At 37.9% G+C, this 20,679-nt stretch overlaps 1 protein-coding gene across 2 annotated transcripts in view; it reads left to right on the top strand.

Moving 5' to 3' along the window:
* The window catches only part of LHFPL6 (LHFPL tetraspan subfamily member 6), a 255,257-nt gene that overhangs the window by 52,277 nt on the left and 182,301 nt on the right, over positions 1 to 20,679 (top strand). The window lies entirely within an intron of this gene.

Below are 20,679 nucleotides of genomic sequence, written 5' to 3'. Positions count from 1 at the left end.
AGTTAATAGCTTTATAATTGTTACTGGAAATGCACATGCCTGCATTACCTCTTGTATTTATTCAAAGCAATTTAAAAAGTGGAATGGAACTACTTCAATGATAAAAACTGCAATGACGTATGTATTCAAAGGTATTATGACTGTACACTCTTACAGTATTAGTGGGGGAGGGTTGGTGAATAATCTTATCACTCCAATATACAAATTAAAAACTATAAAGCAAAATACAATTTTTTTGATGGAAAATATGTATGTAGATATTTAAAAGTCAAGTTCATTGAGGTATTATTTACTTGCAGTAAATTTAATCCTGTTTAGTTAATAGTTGAGTTTTGACAAGAATGTACAATTGTGTAACCCCACCGCAACCAAGGTATAACATGGATCCATCACCCCCAGACGGTTCCCTCAAGCTCCTTTGTAGCCAACCCTTCCAGTTTTCTGTGCCAATAGTTTTGCCTTTTCCAGAAAGCCATATAAGTGGAATCATACAACATGTAACTTTTTAATTAAAAAAAAAAAGCTTTATTGAGATAAAATTTACATATCATTCAACTTCCCTTTTATTATATAATTCAGTGTTTTTTGGTATATTCACAAAATTTTGAAGTTATTTTCACAATTTGAGAACATTTTCTTCACTTCAGGAAGAAACTCAACACCCATTTATTGGCATTCTCATTTCACCATTTTCTCCCAACTTCACAGCCTCAGGAAGCCACTAATGTTTCTGTGTCTAATGTAGCCTTTTGAGTCTGGCTTCTTTTACCTGGGATAATGAATTTGAGATTCATTCATGTTGTTGCATATGACATTAGTTTCCTTTTATTGCTGAGTAGTATACCATTGCATGGATATATCACGTTTTAGGTATCATATATGTTAGCTGAAGGATGTTTGTTTTATTTTCTTTTCAGTTTGTAGTGATTATGAATAAAGCTACCATAAACATTTTGCCTGAAAGATTTTCGTGAACGTAAGTTTTCATTTCTCGTGGGTAAATGACTAGGATTAAAACTGCTAGGTTGTATGGTCTATGTATGCTGAACTTTATAAGCCAAACTGTGTTCCAAAGTGGCTGTACCATTTTTTTTTGGTTACCAACAGTATATGAGAATTCTAGTTGCTCTACATCCTTGCCAACATTTTGTATAGTTTGTCTTTTTAATTTTAGCTATTCTTATTTACGTATAATGGTATTTTATTGTGGTTTTTGTTTTGTATGTAGGAAATCGTCTAACTCAAAATCACAAAGATTTCTTGTATGCTTTTTCTAGAAGTTTAATTGCTTTAGATTTTACATATTGGTCTATTTTCTGTATATGCTAGAAGTCAAGATTGTTTTTTGTCTGTTTTGTTTTGTTTGCATATGGATGTACAATTGTTCCAACATAATTTGTTGTAAAAACCTTCCTTTCACCATAGAACTGGCTTTGTACTTTGGTTGAAAATGAGTTAAACATGTATGTGATTTCAATTTTCATTTTCCTAATGGCCAGTGAACATTATTTCATATGCCTATTTGCCATCCATCCATCTTCTTTGATGAAGCCTCTCTTCAAAATCTTTTGTTTATTTTATAATAGGATTGTTTTCATATGGTTAAGCTCTGAGGGTTCCTTAAATATCCTGAATATGTTACTTGATAAGATATGTATTTTGCAAATATTTTCTCAGTCTGTAACTTGTTTTTTCATCTTCTTCCGAACAATGTCTTTCAAAGAGCAGAAGTTTTGATTTTGATCAAGTCTAAGTTATCAATACTTAGCTTTATGGATTATGCTTTTGATGTTTCCTAAATGGGTCATGCATTTCCATGACATAATCCCATCTTGTTTTTCAAGCACTTCCACATTCCCTGGATTAGCAACGTGTTCCAGGCCTCACTTTACTCTTACCCTGCCTTACCCTGGAATCAGCCATTTCTATGGACAAGCCCTGGTTTCTTTTACTGAGGCATGGCATTAGGGAGGGAGAATTTTGAAAAACTTTTGCTATCTCTTTTCTCCCTTAACATGCACCATAGATTTATGGGTCATTCCACATTATGATTTTGGACATGAGTGTGATTCTGAAGTTAGATAATATGATTTTTTTAACCAAGAATTAATAAGGAGAAAAGCTCATCCCCAGTGACTGTGAGTTGTTTCAAGACAGATCCCTGTGTGTTCATGCCTACTCTATGGCAGCTGCTGACCATCAGGAGATATGTTGTTGTCCCAACAGTGGAAATACAGCAGAAAAGGTCACTAGTCTTTTCCACATTTTACAGACATCCAGGCTGTTCTTTAATTTGAATTAGAATCTGTTGTTTTTAAAAGATTTTCTTTGACCTTGCCAGAGTAACAACAACCATAAGGGGACACAGTCTCTAGTTCCTAAATTTGCCCACTGGTTTGCCTTTGGGGAGGAATGTCTGCTTTGAATTCCCAATGCCTATCCTATTATTAAATCTTTGGAAAGAGGTAATTTCCCAGGTAATGTTTTCATAATACTCTGTTTAAACTTAATTTTATTACCTATGTGTATTCTTTTGGAAGCCACTCTTTATAATACGTTGAGAACATCTCCTAGCCTTTCTTATCTTGCCATGGTAATTATTTAATCTTTGAGGTAGAACAGTATGATCCCACTGAATTTTATGACCTTTAAATTTTGTTGATTTTCCAGGGAGTAGGATAAGGGTCAGTGTATGGAAATCCATTGTGTTCTAAAAGAAAGTGACTTAAGTTTGCATCTAAGATATAACATTACCTAGCATTCTTTACTTTGGGGCATTTCAGCTCCACTTAACTTATTCTGATCATTTAAATACATAATATATATGAGAATAAGACTTCATTCCTTACAATATTATGAAAGAAAAGGAATAAAGTTTTTAAAGAGCTTGGAAACGTTAAATATGGTCTTTGATTTGTAAAATGTTTATGATTTGAAATTGGCCGAGCCCTTCTGTTTGAGGTTTAGCGGCATGCAACACAGAAACCCCAATTCTCAGGAGCTGGTCCAGGTCAGATTTGCTGCAGTAGCTCACTGTTTTGCAAAATGTTCAGAATATAGTGTCTGCATTCTAGTTTAGTTAATTTGAGAATAATGATTGTGAATTTAAGACCAATTCCTTGGAAAGACTCACTACACAGAAAATTGCCTGGCTGCAGATCACAACCCTGATCTCAGCCAGCAACATAGTAAATCTTGTTACTGGTGGATTAAATGGTTCAGCAAATTGATTTTGATTTCTCTCTGTGACAAAGCCCCTTGCTGGGTATTGGGAATACAAGATGAATGGAGCAATGAATGGGTGAAATGGACATAAGGAAACAGGCAACCAGAGATGAGGCAGTGTGTCAGAAACCACTGAATGGGCTGTAACTCTACCTTGGGAGAAAGGTAAGAAGTGCTTGGGATTTTTTTCCCATAAACTAAATAAATTAAAATCAATACTAGTAAAATTTAGTCAGGGCACTGGAGTGGGGAGAGTGGAATGTAGAAGGGAGGAAACAGTAGGAGCTAAAGTTTACAGGTAGAAAATAGCAGAATTTGTGGAGGAAAATTCTAAGAGGCTTCATGCTGTTTGGGCAGAAAATTGGAGGCAGGGGTTGGTTATTCGGGAAACCAGCATGCTAGGCAAAGGCAGAGTCTGAAAGGACTTATAAGCCATGTTAAGGATCTTTAGTCATCAAAGCAATGGGAGTTTGCTGAAGGGTACTAAGCAGGAGAGTGACAGTGTCAGATTTGCAATTTAGGTGTAGCACTGGATTTGAGAGTGACATGACTGGAAGCAGAGAAATCTGGTAGGAGTCCTTTGTGTGAAGTCAAAAAGCAGTGGACAAACACGTGGAATACAGAAATAAAGGTTGGGATGGAAAGAGGACAAAATTAAAAATAGACAGTACTTGGTGGTTGATTGGCTGCCACACGTGAGGAAGACAGATGGGGGTGGAGTCAAGGGTGACCCTGGATTGCTGGTTCTGGTGCCTGGGTCTCTGGCTGTATCTGAATGGGAAGGGACAGGTTCGAGCAGTTGTAAAACCCAGCTAGAGGGTTGTAAAACCCAGATGGCTGGTTTATCCTAAAGCTTCTGATTCACTAGGTCAGGTGGATCCAAGAATTTGCATTTCCAACAAGTTCTCAAGTGATGCAGATACCAAAACTTGAGAACAACTTTATTACTGGTTCTCAAAATGTCTATCAGAATCTTCTAGAGCGTTTAAGAAAGTAAATAAACACTCTAATAAACACTCATGCCCTAAAACTAATTGAGTTGCACTCTGTAGGCATTGACCGAGAATCTGTGTTTTTATAAAGGATCAGAATTGATTTGTAATGCTGATGAGAACATTGTCCACATTTTAAGACACTCTGATTTAGATTAAGGGCTGGTCTGTGGCGTGAGTTAGGTGTGTATTACTAGCTAGGTCATCTGGCCCCAATTTTCTTATATATAATCTCATCATAAGATTTCATAGTCTAATAGTTATTATTTATTGGGGGCTTACCATGGGCTAGGCATTCTCTTAAGCATTTTACAATATATAATTTTATTAAGATTGCCAGACTTTACAAAAGAGGTAGAGTTGGCTCTTCATATCCAGGGGTTCCACATCTGTGGATTCAGCCAATCTTGAATAGACAATATAAGGAAAAGAAAAACAATAAAAAATAACAATATAGCAATAAATATACAATTTTAATTTAATTAATTCATTTGCTTGTTTGTAGAGAAGCAGTCTCACTATATTGATAGGGCAGACCTCAAACTCCTGGCCTCAAGCAATCTTCCTGTCTCGGCCTCCCAAAGTGTTGGGATTATAGACGTGAGCCCCCTTGCCCAGCCTAAAAATACTACAGATTATAACTATTTATATAGCATTTACATTATATTAAATATTATAAGTAATATAGATATGATTTAAAGTATACAAGAGGATATGTGTAGTGTATATGCAAATACTATACCATTTCATATCAAGGACTTGAACCTTCCCCTGTAACAAATGCCTCATGAATAGGAAGGGATGACTGTGCAACGATTAGTATTTCCATTGCCAAGGTGATGAAACGGAGAGAGGTTAGTAACTTGCCCAAGATCGCAGAGCGAGTAAGTGGATTCATATTTATCTGTGACCATACAGCTGTAGAGCCACTTACTGTCTGCATGGTGGACAGTGTTCAGGGGTATAAAAGTGATGCATTTTAGGAATGGAGACAATATGGTATGGCTGGAGGGAGGTGGTGAGGGAGCCATTACCAACTAGGATTCCTTCCCTCTGTGCTTATTCTATTAGATTTTTGACCACTTATCATTGGTCACTTTTTATTCCTTTTTAGTAATCTTGGTTTGAAAATTAAGTTGCGTGTTTGCCTGTTTGTAGTAAGTATTTTTTAAACGTAAATTATTTAAGTTTAAATAATTAGGTGTTATTTATTAAACGACCTTCATATAATTAATTCAATGAACAGTGCAAAATTAGCCACGAGAAAATACTTGAAACTTTTTGTACTGCAACAGTTTTTGCCATCCAGCTCATTCCTTAGGACTTTTCTTGTTGATAGTTCTATTTTAGCATCACTCCTTTTATTAGATTCTTGTAGGTTTCTTTGTCCTTTGCATGTGAATTATTAATATTAGTTTATTATTTTATAAGGAAAGAATCATTCCCGATGTAGTCTGAGAGGGTTTCTGTCCTTTTAAGTTACATTATTTTTGTTGGCAATGATTATCTCATTGTCATCGCTCACTGAGGAGACCAAGGATTGTCACTTGGAGCTCCTCGGGTTAAGGGAGAGCTTGATGAAGAAAAGTGTTAGTTGTATATCATTAGGAGGCCACCTATGTATTGGCCCTTTGAGTTTTGGTTCCCCCTCTCAGATTCTACCAGTTCATATCTGTTGCCTACAAATAGGGGAAATAGCATTGGATGAGCTAGAAAGGTGTTGAATGAGCTAATTTCCTGCTTATGCATTCAGAGAAGTTTCTAGAGCTGCAAAAAAGTTATGTAGTGGCGAAATGTACTAGCCAAAGCTGACTGCAAAATAAATTCTTCCTCAATGAAAGAGCCCAATTTTCTTTCAAATTGTAGTTGTTATCAATTTTCCGCTCTCCTTTTGCCTAAAGAGAGGTAATATCTTCATTTCATTCTTTAAGTTTTTAGGCAAAATGAATATTATTTTCCTTCATTTTCTTGCACTCTTCAATGATGATAGCTAAATAGTCTAGTTACAACTGGAAATTATACCTCTCTTGCCCACTGAGACAAAAGTCCATGATAGTTTTCCAAGTAGTCAAAATAGAAAAGAAAGGACACGGTAGAATTTCTAAAGAAGCTGTAGGTAAACAGTTGTCATAATTATAAGAATTTTTAGGAATCTTTTTGGCCATTTTCCAGATGTGTCTGAGACTGAGACATGTCACCAAAATATTGCTTTGTCTGCTTTATGCAAATTGGCATTATGCAATATTATAACTGGACAGGAACAGTTAACACCTTTATTTTAGGCTACAGTCACAGATTCCTGAAACCTGAGGAGCTTGTGACTTGGCATAGTTATGTCATAAAGCTGGGACTGAAACTCACATCTCTCGACTCCCAGTCCAGCTCCATTTGTACTTACAATTTCTCATAGATACACTTTTCTCTGGACTGAGGGGAGGAGTTTCGTAAAGATTTTTGTCCGCCAGGGGCAGATCCATTAGTCTTATGCAGGGAAAATGAGTGGCAGGTCGAAAGTAGGCACTGCGACTAAGTGAAAGGAGCTTCAGAAAGAGTCTTCTCCGGAGACCCCAGGGAACGTCTTTCATGCACCAATAAGTGACTTTTAATTGGGTGCTTATTATGTGCTGGCACCATGATAGATGGTGGGATGAGGAGGTAGAAGAGTCCCATGTGTTCCCTGCAAAAACCAAACACAAAGAATGTTGATGGAAGGTTCTAGGTTTGAGAGGACAGATGCTGGACAAAGGTCTACAAACTAGTGGGCAAGAACTAGCCCGCTTTCCTTTGCTAGACAGTAAATTCCTCCAAAATAGGAAGCAGCGAATGGCTAAAGAAAATGTGATATATACATATGGTGGAATATTTTTCAGCCTCAAAAGAAATAAAATTCTGATAAGTACTTCAAAATGGATGCACTTTGAAAACAATAAATGAAATAAACCAGACACTGAAGGACAAATATCATATGGTTTCATTTATATGGGGTCCCTAGAATAGGTAAATTTATAGAGACAGAAAGGAGAATGGTGATTATCAGGGGCTGGAGGAAGAGGGGAACAAGGAGTTTGTCTTTAACTGGTACAGAGTTTCCACTTGGGAAGATGGAAAAGTTCTGGAAATGGATAATAGTGATGGTTGTACAACGTTGTGGATGTACTTAATGCCACTACATTTTATACTTAAAATGGTAAATTTTATGTTATGTATATTTTGCCACATACACACAAAAACTGGAGACACATCCTGTTTGTCCTTATAACCCATTCCCTACCACTTAACAAATAATAGGCTTGACAAGTATTTGTTGAACTGAATTGAACCAAGTGCCAGAGGACAAGGAACTGAAGAGAAAGTTTATTAAATCATATTGAGGATTGCAGAGAATTGGGGATTTCAGCTCACTCAGGCAGGGTGGATTCCCACAATGGCAAAAAAGTTTTTCCCAGAAGTTTGGCATCCTGACAGTGAACTGGCTTGTTAAACAGTCTTACAAAGTCAGGGGTGGAGCCTTCTTAGATGCTCTGGGCTGGTGGCAGGTGCAGAAGAGGCACAGTGGAGTGATGAGCCAAACGGGAAAGACATTCTGTGGTGTGTGTGTCTGTGTGTGTGTGTCTGTGCTTATATTGTCATTGTGACTTGAATATTTCATTCTTACTAAATGGTGAAGCTGGCATTGTGCCACTTGAAACAACAGTGAGCACATGGCCATGTTTCCAATGTTTAATAATTTGGGTAATTTCTGTCACTAGTTCATTCTTTTATTTCTTCCACAATTTTTTTTTCATAGCTAAATACATTTTTACTGTGCAAACACACACATAATTATGATTCAGGAGAAGATACTGAACATAGTCAGCAACCCAGGAGCCTCCCTAATCCTTCCTTCTATTCAGCCTCCCTCACACGCCTTTAGTAACCTGTCCCATGCATTTTAAATGAGATTCTGCTACATGTCAGGCAGTGTTCTAGGCACTGGATTAGACACAAAAATAAATAAGATGATTCCTGCTCTGTAGCAGATCATAGCTCAGAGATGGAATAGACACATAGACAAAGAATTGACTGAATACTCCAACAGATGTGTGTGAAAGGCCAGTGAGAGTGAATGGAAAGGATCCTCATGAGTTGGAGTAGTCAGTAAAGTTCATGCACTGGACTTCAGTTGAGTCCTGAAGGATGATAGGATTTAAAGAAGCAGAGTTAGTGGACGAGGCCTCCAGTTAGGGAGTCAAGGCTAATGGCAAGAACAATCGCAGCAGCAAATTATGGAGGGTACCTCGTTGCGTCATCGGTGACATAATGTGGCACAGCTAGGGGAGGGCCTGTGAAGAGTTTTGAACACCCCGATAGGGCAATATGTCTGCAGAATTGAGTTTTGTTTTTTTTCTGTCTGAATTTTTTCATAAAGAGCAAACATGGAAAAATGGCAGGACTTCATTGGTGTTCAGGCTATGTCTTTAAAGCAACCCAAATCAAGCTTTTCTCCACTGGGGTGTCCGTAAGATCCATTTACTCACCACTGGCCCAGCTGGAGTGGGGAGATGGAGGATGCTTCCAGGAGCAATACTGGGCTTCCCAGAGGTGGCTTATGTTCCCATGCTGTGCACTCTGATGGTTATCATTAACAAAATGCCTGCTACATTTCTGGAGAAATAAACCTTTACTAATCTTGTCAGGCTTACTTCTCCTGTATAGCAAGTGTATGTCTGGTATAATTGTTTCTTAGTGACAGAGTACTTGTTAAGTATTAGCTGTTCTCGTTTCATTTTAAACTTCTTTTCAACACTGAAATGTACATTTTAGTTTTTCTCTCTGTTAACATGTGTTCTAAATGTTTGAGGGAAAAAAGTTTCTAAATGCATTTGTTTTTGCTCTTTGGTAAGCTATTCTTTATTCAAGTTAATAAAGAAGGAGGTATTCCCAATTTAGTTAAACAGAGGTTTGGCAACTTAACATGCTTTGAAAAAGAGTGTGTTTTTATGATTTTCTCACTAAAACAGTTGTTTCAACTCTAAGGGGAGTATTGTCCAATGGAAACCTATTTTACAGAAGCACAAAACTGTTTTATAATTACAATATTAACTGCTAACCCCCAAAACTTACACAATGTATTAAGTGCTTATTATAGTAAGTAGATGACAGATATTCTTAATATTTTCCATTAGAAAATCCTTTCTGTTGGGTTAGGATACAGACAATTTTCCCCTTCTCTTGGCAAATTAGCATATATTTCATGGTGCAAATGATTGTAGAAATACAGTAGTATATCTAACAATATACATATTATGTCCCTAGGTGGATAGGATTCTTAAAAGCAGGTAAAAATAAATAATGTTTCTATAAACAACTTTCTAACAAGACTTAAAAATAGGAATTTTTCCTTATATCATTTCTGGTCAATTTAAATGAAGAATCCTAACTAATACATAAATAATTAGAAGACTCTAATATGGTATTTTTTCATGAGTATCCTACTTTACTGCCTCATTTGAACCATAAAGTATATTACCATGAAAAATGTGGTTCTAGATATAGCTTTATGTTCTGTTTCAAATACTTTTATGACCTTGAAACTTGGCAGGAGTTTCACCCCTCCCCCCTCACCCTCATTTCCAAAGAATTTATGGGCTATCTTAACACTGTGGGTTTTTAAAAAATTTGAATCACGATTTAGCTTTCTTTTTATTAATAGAGAATCTATAACATGAATTATCTCTCAGTTTTTACTTATCATCTGTATGAAACTCTTTTAAGAAGTAAGTCTATTTGGGTTTCATGATATGCCATATTCTATAAAAGTGTATTACATGCAGTTTTAATGGAAGAGCACAAAACTGAACAGATGAAAGCTTTCTGTTATAGGTAAGCTTTTAATAGGCAGTCTGAACCCAAGGGGCAACTTAATTAATCCTCTAAATATTTAATACTGACTTCTATATTTCTAATGTCATCTTGAAGAGCAATCTGGGTTTGTTGGAATTATTCTTAAAGGATTGTTCATTTGTGAGCATCCAGACAGACAAACACACATTTTAATTGAATCTGCACCTGCTTGGTAAGAGATAGTGACCTCACCTTTGCCATATGCTGATTAATTGTGGCCATTTTCCCAGTGGCACCTGTGTTTATTCTCCCAGGTCACATGCACATGCAGCATATTGTTCAGGAAAATGCTGATTTGCTGAATTGCCAGTGTCCAGCGGACTTGAAAGAATGAGTGGGGTTCCAGTGGTAAAATGAGGGAAGGGCCCAATGACTTTTCCCCTTATCTTCAAAAGCTGTTCAAGTACTAATCAGCTCCAGGACCAGAGATCACTGGTGATTTGATTCATTGGATGAATGAGCCTTTGAAGGGTTCAATTTCCTTCTGATATGATTATATCATTTTATGGACATGTTGCTTTTTTTTTTTTTTTTTTTTAAAAAAAAAAAATCAAAAAAAAAAAAAAACCCCAAGGGAAAAATAAAATAAAATAAAATCTCCAAGTCACATGATAGAGAAAAGACTAGCTGTGCAAGAAAACACTTGGCAGATAATATGAAACCATATGTTCCCGCTTTTCTAAATGCAAAAGAAGAAGAACTAAAAGGCTAAGGTAATGCCATGTTGTAAACTGGGGCCAAGGACTATAGTCATAAGCCCCAAATCTATTTTGAACAAAAGGACCTATCAGGGGTCGGCAAACTATGGCCTGTGAGTCCCTCTGTGTTTATAAATAAAGCATTACTGAAACACAGCCGTGCACGTTCATTTATGTATTGTCTATGGTTGCTTTCCCGCCACAACGTTAAAGTTGAGTAATTGCAACAGAATCCATATGGCCTGCAAAGCCAAAAATATTTACTCTTACCCTAAAAAGTTTGCCATCTGGTGTAGATGAATAACTCTATGGTAGATGAATAAATCACATTTTATATCAAGATATTTTAGTGTAAAATGCAGGTATCCTTACATTCTATTTCTAATTTCTTTATTGAGTATCTCAAAAATAATATTGCTATATAACCAAATGAAAATTGTTATACTTAATAAAGTAATAGTTATTCCTTAATGAAATTTGATATCAATTTATTAAAAATTTTCTGAATTGCCCCCAAAGTATTATTTATAACTGGTTTCTCCAAGTCAGGATCTAATTCAGGGCTATTCCTTGCATCTGGTGTTTGTGTCACCCACGTCTCCTTTAATCAAGATATGTTCCTTTCGTCATGACACTGACTTCCTGAAAAGGCCATGCCATTTGTCCTGTAGAATATATCTGGAATGTATTTGATTGCTTTCGAGTGGTGTCATCTAGCATGTTCCTCTCTGCCCTGGATTTACTTAAACTGAAAGTTAGATCTCAATTGAATTCAGGTTAAACATGGTTGGCAAGAAATCGTGCAAAGGGATCCTAAAATCTGCATCAGATCGGAATATTTGTGTCACTATTTGTGACACTAAGATTGACCATTATCTTAGTCAACAAATTATTTTAAAGATAAGAAAAATGGGCCAGGCGCCACGGCTCACACCTGTAATCCCAGCACTTTGGGATGCTGAGGCAGGTGGATCACCTGAGATCAGGAGTTTGAGACCAGCTGGCCACCATGGCAAAACCCCGTCACTACTAAAAATACGAAAATTAGCCAGCTGTAGGGGTGCATGCCTGTAGTCCTGGCTACTTGGGAGGCTGAGGCAGGAGAATCACTTGAACCTGGGAGGCGGAGGTTGCAGTGAGCCAAGATCATGCCACTGCACTCCAGCCTGGGTGCCAGAGTAAGACTCAAACTCAAAAAAAAAAAAAAAAAAAAAAGAAAAAGAAAAAAAAATGGCATTCAGGGTACGAGAAGAAAAGAGCTAGAAGTTGAACTAGCTACCTGACATTGGTTTTCTGTTCCCTGTCCTGTTCCAGGATGCCCTCTAGACTGTGTTGTAACCCAGTCTTGACTCTCCATTGCTTTCTCAGTGATTCTCTGCCTGAAGTATATTCTCACTCCATGAAAACTTGTTGTAATGGCTTAGCAGAATGGGGGCAGGCCTATTTTCCTAATAATTGTCCTTTGTTTGGGTTCTGTGGTTGTTAAGGTTTTTGCTTTCGTTGTATTTCTTTCATTTTAAGTGAAGGAATATCAGTGAAAAGCAACAAAATGATTAAAGATGGTAAAGCTTGATAATGGGACATGAAAGAAGTCTAAAGGACTTGTAGTTATTCAGACTTAAATAGATACAGAACCCCATGTAAGATGTAAGTTCACAAGTACATTTAGGTAATTATCACCATTAAAAAATTTGGATGCAGTTTTAAAGCCCTGAAATTTCCTAGTGTGGAGGGATGTAGTCTCCTTTCTCTGGCATGAAATATTCCAGACCTGTAAGGATAAATCTGCCTTAGGCAGACACATGCCGGGATGTGTGACCTTTTAAAATGGACTTTTGTTGTGTTAGTCTAAATTTCCTATTTTGCTTTATACCTGTTATTTCCTTGGTTCATAAACTTGTGTTCTGTAGCCCGCGCCTAGGTTTCGATGCATCGTCCCTAAGGCCACGTGGACTGATGTGGTGTGTATGCCGAGGACTGTGAACTTAGAGCTGCCAGTGACCCCACCTGTTCCACTGTTTTCAGGCAGGAATGTGTTTAAGGCCTTTGCAAGAGGAGGGCTAGAGTGAAAGGCAGGAAGACACTGCAAACAGAGAACCATGAATGAACTTTAAAAATTTCCGCAAGACTTGAAGGGCTCCCATCAGTAGGAAGACAGTTAATCAAAGTGACAGTGGCAGAGGAACAGGCCCCTTGGAGGGAAGATTCTCTACAGCTTCTTAATGCCTTGGGGACATTTCTGAGCTCTTCTTGGATATGGATGTATTAGACTAGGTACAAGGGGAGACAGCTAAGGGTTAGGAGTTGAAAAAAGACGAATCACGCCTCATTGTTTTAGACCAAATGACTGCTTAAAAGGAAACTACCTATTGCTTGCCCTTGAGGTCTTAAGTAGGCAAGAGGTAAATCAGAACTGGCTTTGTTACTGACTGATTCTCTCTCTATTAAACTAGTTCACGTAGAATTTTAACTGCATTCTGCTGGTCAGATCTGCAAGACATTTGGGTGAGGAGAGGGAAACTGATGAAAGATTAAGGGGGAAGTTTAAGGAAAAGATGAGGAGAGCTCCTGGACTGGACAACAGTCTGAGACCTGTGGAAGGAGAGAAGGAAAGAAGGACGTTGAGCAGAAAGAGCTTCAGACTTCAGTGCGGCTCTGAAAGATCTCAGCCAGGCCGCCGAGTCCCTTAGCAGGAGCTGTGCATTAGGAGAGCCTTGAGTTGGGCAGGAAGGCTGAATCTAGTGACCTCACAGTGCTCAGTCATTGGCTGGGAGTACCTTGGAAGAGGCACAGCTTTGGCATGAGTGCAGAGAGCCTGGAGGTGTAGCAACTGATGCCTATTCTGTTGACTGCTCCCCTCTCGAAGGAAGATCTGAGTGGTGCAACTCCGTGGCTGTCACACATGGCCCTCAAAAGCAACTGATGTCACTCCTCCTTCTCAACATTCTTGGTACCCTACCAAGACCAAGGCCATCCTTGGTCTCATAGGAATCACTTGATGTGTAATTAAATTGATCAAGAGTGTTTGAATGTCAGAGTGGCACCTTGCAATGTACATTTCTTTAAAATTTTAGAACTTGCTCTATAAAATAAATATTTTGATACCAAAAGTTTACTACTTGCTGCTTATGAACTGAAAGCTGTGACCTGGCGAACAGATAGATCTTTTACCAACTAGATAATGAGAAGACATGAATGCATAAAGTGAACAGGGTGTGGTTGGCATGTCTCCTTTTTCCTTTCCTGTGTAGTATCAAATAGAAAACTGAAGTAGGTAATCAAATAGGCTTCGTGAGTGGTTGATTACGTTTATTCCCATCTCTCCTTGCTGGAGTTATTTATTTAGAATGCTAACGGTCTCTGCCAGACCCTATGCTCATTCTTTCTTATGTCCTGAGCCAGATTGTTTATTCACTGTAATAAGTAGGAACAGGTGATTATGACTCTCAAAAGAAGAGGTAAAATCACAGTGGAAGAATGGTGTTTTTGTCTCTAACAAATCTTCAAGTTAATTTCTTATTTGCTTTAACTTAGCTATAAAATGTAATAGCACACATGTCTATGTAGGTCAACTTCAACCAGGTAAAAATTGATAGCTAGTAAATCAGAATGTGTACACTGTCCCTGAATTCATAGAACATCCTGGCTTAGTGCCTGAAATTCCTATTTGGTGATATATGATGACTTTGATTTCCTATGAAAATAGCCACCTTCTGTTCTGTAGAATTTTTTCTAAATTTCTTCCTCCAAAAAATGCATTTTAATTTTTTTTTTTACAATGCCAGCCATTAATCTTTAAAGGAACATAAGTTATCATTGGGGTCCCCCAGCCACTCTGCTGTGTTGGGCTCAGAACAAAAAGAAAAAGCAGAGAAACAAACTCTATAAAATGTTGTATGTGATGATGGGGGTTATGTAAGTGTCATAGGTTGAATTGCCTCTCACAAAAACATATGTTAAAGTCCTACCACCAGGTACCTGTGAATTTGACCTTGTTCAGACATAAACTAAAGTCATGAGGGTGGGCCCTTCTCCAATATATGATTGATGTCCTTGTAAGAAGAAGGAAACTTGGACAGAGATATGCAGAGAAAATGCTACATGAAAACAGAAGTAGAGATTGCAGATACGCTGCCACAAATCAAGAAAGACCCAGGGGTGTGAGAAGCTGGACAAGGACGGGAAAAATCATTCTCTAGAGGCTGGGCCGAGAGCATGGCTCTGCCTACATCCTGATTTCAGGCTTCTAGCCTCCAGAACAGTGAGGGAACACACTGTTGTTGTTTTAAAACACCCAGTTTATGGTACTTTGTTATGGAAGCCCTAGGAAAATGAAATGAGTAATGAGAGGGTGATGGTTGCACAGGTGGCAATGAAAAAAATGCTTATAATTATTAATTTTAATTTATGTAAATTGGTAATGCATAGATATGGTCCACAGTGATAAGGGCATGAAAGGATATATAGCAAAAGCATCTCTGTCACTACATTTTCCCCCACCTACCCAGGGCTCCACTACTCTTATCCATTTTCTTGAGTATCACTCAAAAAGTGTGCAATGCATTTACAAGCATTTAATAATATTCACCTTTCTTTCCCATGTCTCCTTAGTAAATAGCAATGTGCTATTTACACATTTTGAATCTTGACTTTTTGCTTACAATATATTTTGAGATATTTGGAATATTAACACTTACAGAGCTATTATGTAATAGGGAAGATTAAAATTTGACCTGTACGTGAAGCCTAGTAATTGCCTTCTTCTACTTTCTGTTGTTATTACTGTGTTAGTGTACGACACAATCATACATGGGATGTTTAACACCATTGCATTTTGAACACTGTCATGCACTGGTACTGGCAAAATGGCTTACATATTTTATTTAACGTGTCTTGGGTGAAGGCAGAAGAATTAACAAGAAAGCTTCAATTTCCTTTGCCTAAAGAACATAAAAAGAAAAGTTTGCTATTGGAACAGCATCAATTTCCATTTGTGCTCTAGGCTCCTGAAAAAAATAAAAAACGGTGAATTTTTATAGGTAGTTCCAAATACCACCAAATTGCCTCAAGGTTAGTTTTATGTTAAAATACTTATCTCTTGTTTTTCACTTGTCATCACTGAGAAACATCATTTCTTTGGTGTTATAGATCTAATTTTTCTTTGTACAGAACTTATGCCAGAAAGGCAGAGTCTGTTTTTGATATTTCTGAACATTTCTAACTAGGGTGGCAACAACAAGCGTACATATGTATTTTATACTGAGGACGTGAGCCAATTACATGTACAACTCAGTGTCCTACCCTAAAATTACTATGACTGTCACCCCACCCACCATTCAAATATGGGTTCTTCACTGGAGACTTGACAGCTGGGAATTGGAAATGTGTGGAATGTTGTGTATGACGGCAAAGGACCGGATCAGTATTCGTGGCATTGTTGTCCTGCTTCACACATGGAAATATGGAAGACCATGTGTCTTCCAATCTGCCATAGAAATTGGGTCGATCAGTCCTTCTGAAAGCACACTAGAAGACTTCTGTTCTTGGCGTGGACTCCAGTGGTGGGGAGGACTCCCTTCTGTTTCGCTTGGTTATGTATTTTCCAGAGATATGTGGTGGCAGAGATGTATGGTTTTCCATTAGCGTCCAAGCTAGGGAATTTATGTCAGCCTCCTTTGCAGCTGAGTGTAGCAGCTAACCAAGTTCTGGTCAATGAGATGTGGGTAAAAGTGATGTGGGGCACTTCCAAGCCCATACTCTTAGAAGAAAGGTGTGAGTTCCTTTGCTGTTTCCTTTTCTCTATTCAGACATGCATGTGATGGTGGAAATAGGAGCTGCCATCTTGGATTCAAGAGGGAAGCCACATGTTGAAGATAGCAGAGCCACCTTACCACCCTGGAATATTCCTTGAGAGAGAAATACACTATTATCTCATTTAAACCCCTGTATATTGGGGGTACTTTTTGTTTCAGCAACTTAGATTGTGTCCTAACACATATACCCATATACCCAGATATTGGTAAGGACTTGGGTCACTCACATGTTTTAACTATCTTCTGGAAACAAATATTGAACATACAAATGACTAGTTTTAGAGCGGCCTAGAGTCCAAAGATGCAGTATATTCTCTTGTTTCCTTTATTTAAGTCTGTGCTTGAGAAATGTCTATGGCTAAAAATGGGGCTGGTTGTATAAAGTTGGTGATAGCAGTATTTTCCAAAGTGCTTTTCAGGAAACTTGTATTAATGGAAATTCTTCCAAAAAATGTGTAGGAGATGATTTGAAGACAGTATGCTTGAAAAATAGCAAGTCATGTAACTTTAACTAGTTTCTTCAGAGCCTATAGTGGGAGATAAATACCCATACCCTCCCAGTGGAAGGATGCATCATGCAATGTGGTCCAATATAATTTGTCCATGAATTTCTTTCTTTGGAACACTTATTAATGTTTTGTGGAATCTAGTGTTCTTTGAAACATAACTTGGGATGACAGCATCATAGGGTTACGACTGTATTGTATTCTAGAAAGCATTCTGTCTCTATTAAGGATGACTGTGCATCTCATATATTTTGATTGATTCAAACTTTAACTCATAAAAGATACCATGTTTATTTTAAAGGTCTAGAGGAATAGTGCATATTTGGTTCCATGGGGTATGTACATGGTACAAGTAAAAAGGATTGTATTTGTCTTTATAAAAATAAAATGACATAAATTTGAATAAATGAAATAGCATAATAGGGAATTATTTTTATCTGCTTTAGACTCTGGGTAGGATTTTACTGGAAAAAATGGTGATACAGCAACAAAAATAAGTTGAAAAACCATTGTTGGTGTTTGTTGTGAGGTGGCGGTTGTTAGATGGGAAACATCGGTTGGGGCTGTTTTGTGGAGGGCTGGAAATGTATACTCAATTTGATAGGCACTTGGGAACCACGGAGGGTTTTTAAGCAGGGGTTAGGGCAGGAGTCGGATTAGTGTTGTTATTTAAGAAGAACATCCTGGGCCGGCTGCAGTGGCTCATGCCTGTAATTCCAGCACTTTGGGAGGCTGAGGCGGGCGGATCACCAGAGGTCTGGAGTTTGAGACAAGACTGGCCAACATGGTGAAACCCCATCTCTACTAAAAACACACCAAAAAAATTAGCTGGGCATGGTGGTGGGCACCTGTAATCCCAGCTACTCCGGAGGCTGAGGCAGGAGAGTAGCTTGAACCCGGGAGGCAGAGGTGGCAGTGAGCCAAGGTCGTGTCATTGCACTCCAGCCTAGGGGACAAGAGTGAAACTCCATCTCAAAAAGAAAAAAAAAAAAAAAAAAAAAACAAAGAATATTCTGGAGGCCACTAACACCCAGAGAGAGGAACAAAGGGAATATGATTCAGGGGTAATTTCCAGAGTTTCTGTTTTGCATTCCTACTGTTGGCATTCTATTTTGTATACAGCTGAAATGCGGCTTTTGGGAATGTAAACCAGTAACAGAAGGTGAAAAATTAGAAGCATATTAACTACACTTGGAAACACAAAAGTCAAACCTGTCTCATGGCTGCTTTTGATACCCTGAAGTGCTTTTCAGGGTGTTGGCCTCTGTCACGTGACCTTTTCCCCCATGACTCTCCTTTCTTGAGCATACTTGTGGCAGAAGGGTTGAGTTATGTAATTATGTTCTGTAATAGGATATTTGTCCAGCGAAAGGTATTTACTCTTTAGTTGAATTGTCTATGCTCTTAATGTGTTGGTCACACTTCTGTCAGGAGATTTTACAGCATCTGGCCACACACATCTAGTGTTCAGGGGCTGATGGGAAGCTGTGGATCCTTCAAGTAAATTAGAAGGAATTTACTTGAAGTCTGAGTAGCTTTTATAATCTAATGCTCAACCATCAGAATTCTCCATTTAAATTAGGTACTTCTGTATACCCTTTTATTTCCAAGTGTATAGGCCTTGGTGCCCCCAGAATAGTTTGGCTTGTCTGAAATCTCATGAGACCCCTAAGGTACATTTTGTTTATCTAGAATAACCTCTTCCCTTTTATTTAGGCACATCCTAATTTTTTTTTATTTTCTTTAAAATTTTATGTGTCCAAAGGGAAACAAAATGTAAGCATGGCTATCTACAGAGACAATGAGGCTGCTTAATTCTCATCTGCATAAAAGCCATTTCCACCAGCACAGCCCATTTTTCTGTTACAATGACATGCAATATATTCAGAAAAGGATGTGTCCTAATAGTTATGTCACTAGGGTATGGTCTACATTTAGGTTGCTTTTAATACTTACTCTTAAGTTAATGCCAAACATTTTTCTCATAACGAATCATTGGAAAAAGCTGTGGTTTGTTCATTAGCTGTAATTCATGACCCTGGCATGAGTTAACTTGCAAATAATTACTCTGTGCAAAGTAGAGCTAGTTAAGTATATATTGCTTGCATTAGTGAAGACACCTCATGAATGCCCCCTTTGTTATAATTCTTAACCGAGTATTCCCCCTATCTGTAGCAAGCTGGAGGCAGTGCACTCGTTTCTGCGTGATTCTGTAACCAGCATTGTAGTTTTGACAATGAACATCCTCTAGGGAATTTTTTTTTGTTTACGATGTTATATAGTTGGGAGTTTGGAATCTCATGGCTTATTTTAGGCCCTTTCCTTATGCTACTTCCCCAGGTTCAGTCACAGATATGCAGTATCCTTCATTTACCTTATCACAGGTGAAATAAGCAACTGCAACACAATGCAAAAGAAAAAAAAGTGATAATGCAAAAGGTACGAAGTGTCAAGAAGGAAAACATTGTATGAAAGAAGTAGTTTTATTCTGAGGTTCATCCAAGGATTATTTTATCCAATCCAAGTTTTTAGGACTTACGAGTTGTGTAGTTCCAGGGGGTACACTATTCATTTACAATGTAAAGTGGCTGGTGCCCTTTGAATTTGTGCCACATGATGACACTGATCTTGTTTACCTGCATTGGGAAGTCTCTGGTGACAGAATATCTTCTCATACCGGGTGGAATTAAGTTCAAGCCCTTAAGTACAGACAGATACGATGCTCCAGTTTGCCCCTTCTCATACCTCCAGGCACCAGTCTTCCTGCTTCCCTCCCCACACCATTTCAATTCATGGAATGGGATCTGGGCTTCTTTGATGTCACCATGTCTTTACATATGCTACTCCCTTCTGTTTTTTTTTTTTTCTTTTTAATAACTTTTTTTTTGTTTGTTCTGAGACAAGGTCTTACTTTGTCGCCCAGGCTGCCTGGTCCCTGGGCTCAAGGGATCCTCTTTTTTCAGTCTCCTGAGTAGCTGGAATTACAGGTGTGCACTGCTGCACCCAGCTAGTTACTCTCTTCTTTAGTAATGGTTTTCCCGCTTTATGTTCACTCAAAGAAGCTCTACTCAATCATCTAATATTCAACAGTTGTTTACTGAGCACCTACTATGCACAATGCATTGAACTAAGCATATAGTCAGTGCTCATTTATAGTCTTGGATTGGATAAATTAATCATTAGATGAACTTCAGAATACAATTTTCTCTTTTATGAAACCTTTTTCTTCTTGACACTTTGTGTAAAACTTCTTTTTACATTATCACTTTTTTGGCATTGTGTTGTGGTTGATTATTTTATCCTCATGTTTCCTCCTTTTGGATTATAAATACTTTGAGTACAGGACCTTACTTTGTGTTTGTTTCCCAACAAACAGTTTAGTAAATTAGAAACAGCAAAACTGTGAGTAGAATAGACTTTGAAGTATCTCTTCCTACTAGTGGTTAAGTTAATTAATTTTTTAAAATCCTGAATTCCCCATTTGTGTGTTGGAGGTAAGAATATCCAACTAAATCAGCCCAACAAGGTTTATCCTTTGGTCTGACTGTTTCTGTAGACTTTA

Source organism: Sapajus apella, unplaced genomic scaffold, assembly GCF_009761245.1.
Source record: "Sapajus apella isolate SASKATOON/1434 unplaced genomic scaffold, GSC_monkey_1.0 scaffold32, whole genome shotgun sequence".
Lineage (NCBI taxonomy): Eukaryota > Metazoa > Chordata > Mammalia > Primates > Cebidae > Sapajus > Sapajus apella.
This window is presented reverse-complemented; position numbering and strand designations above follow the sequence as displayed.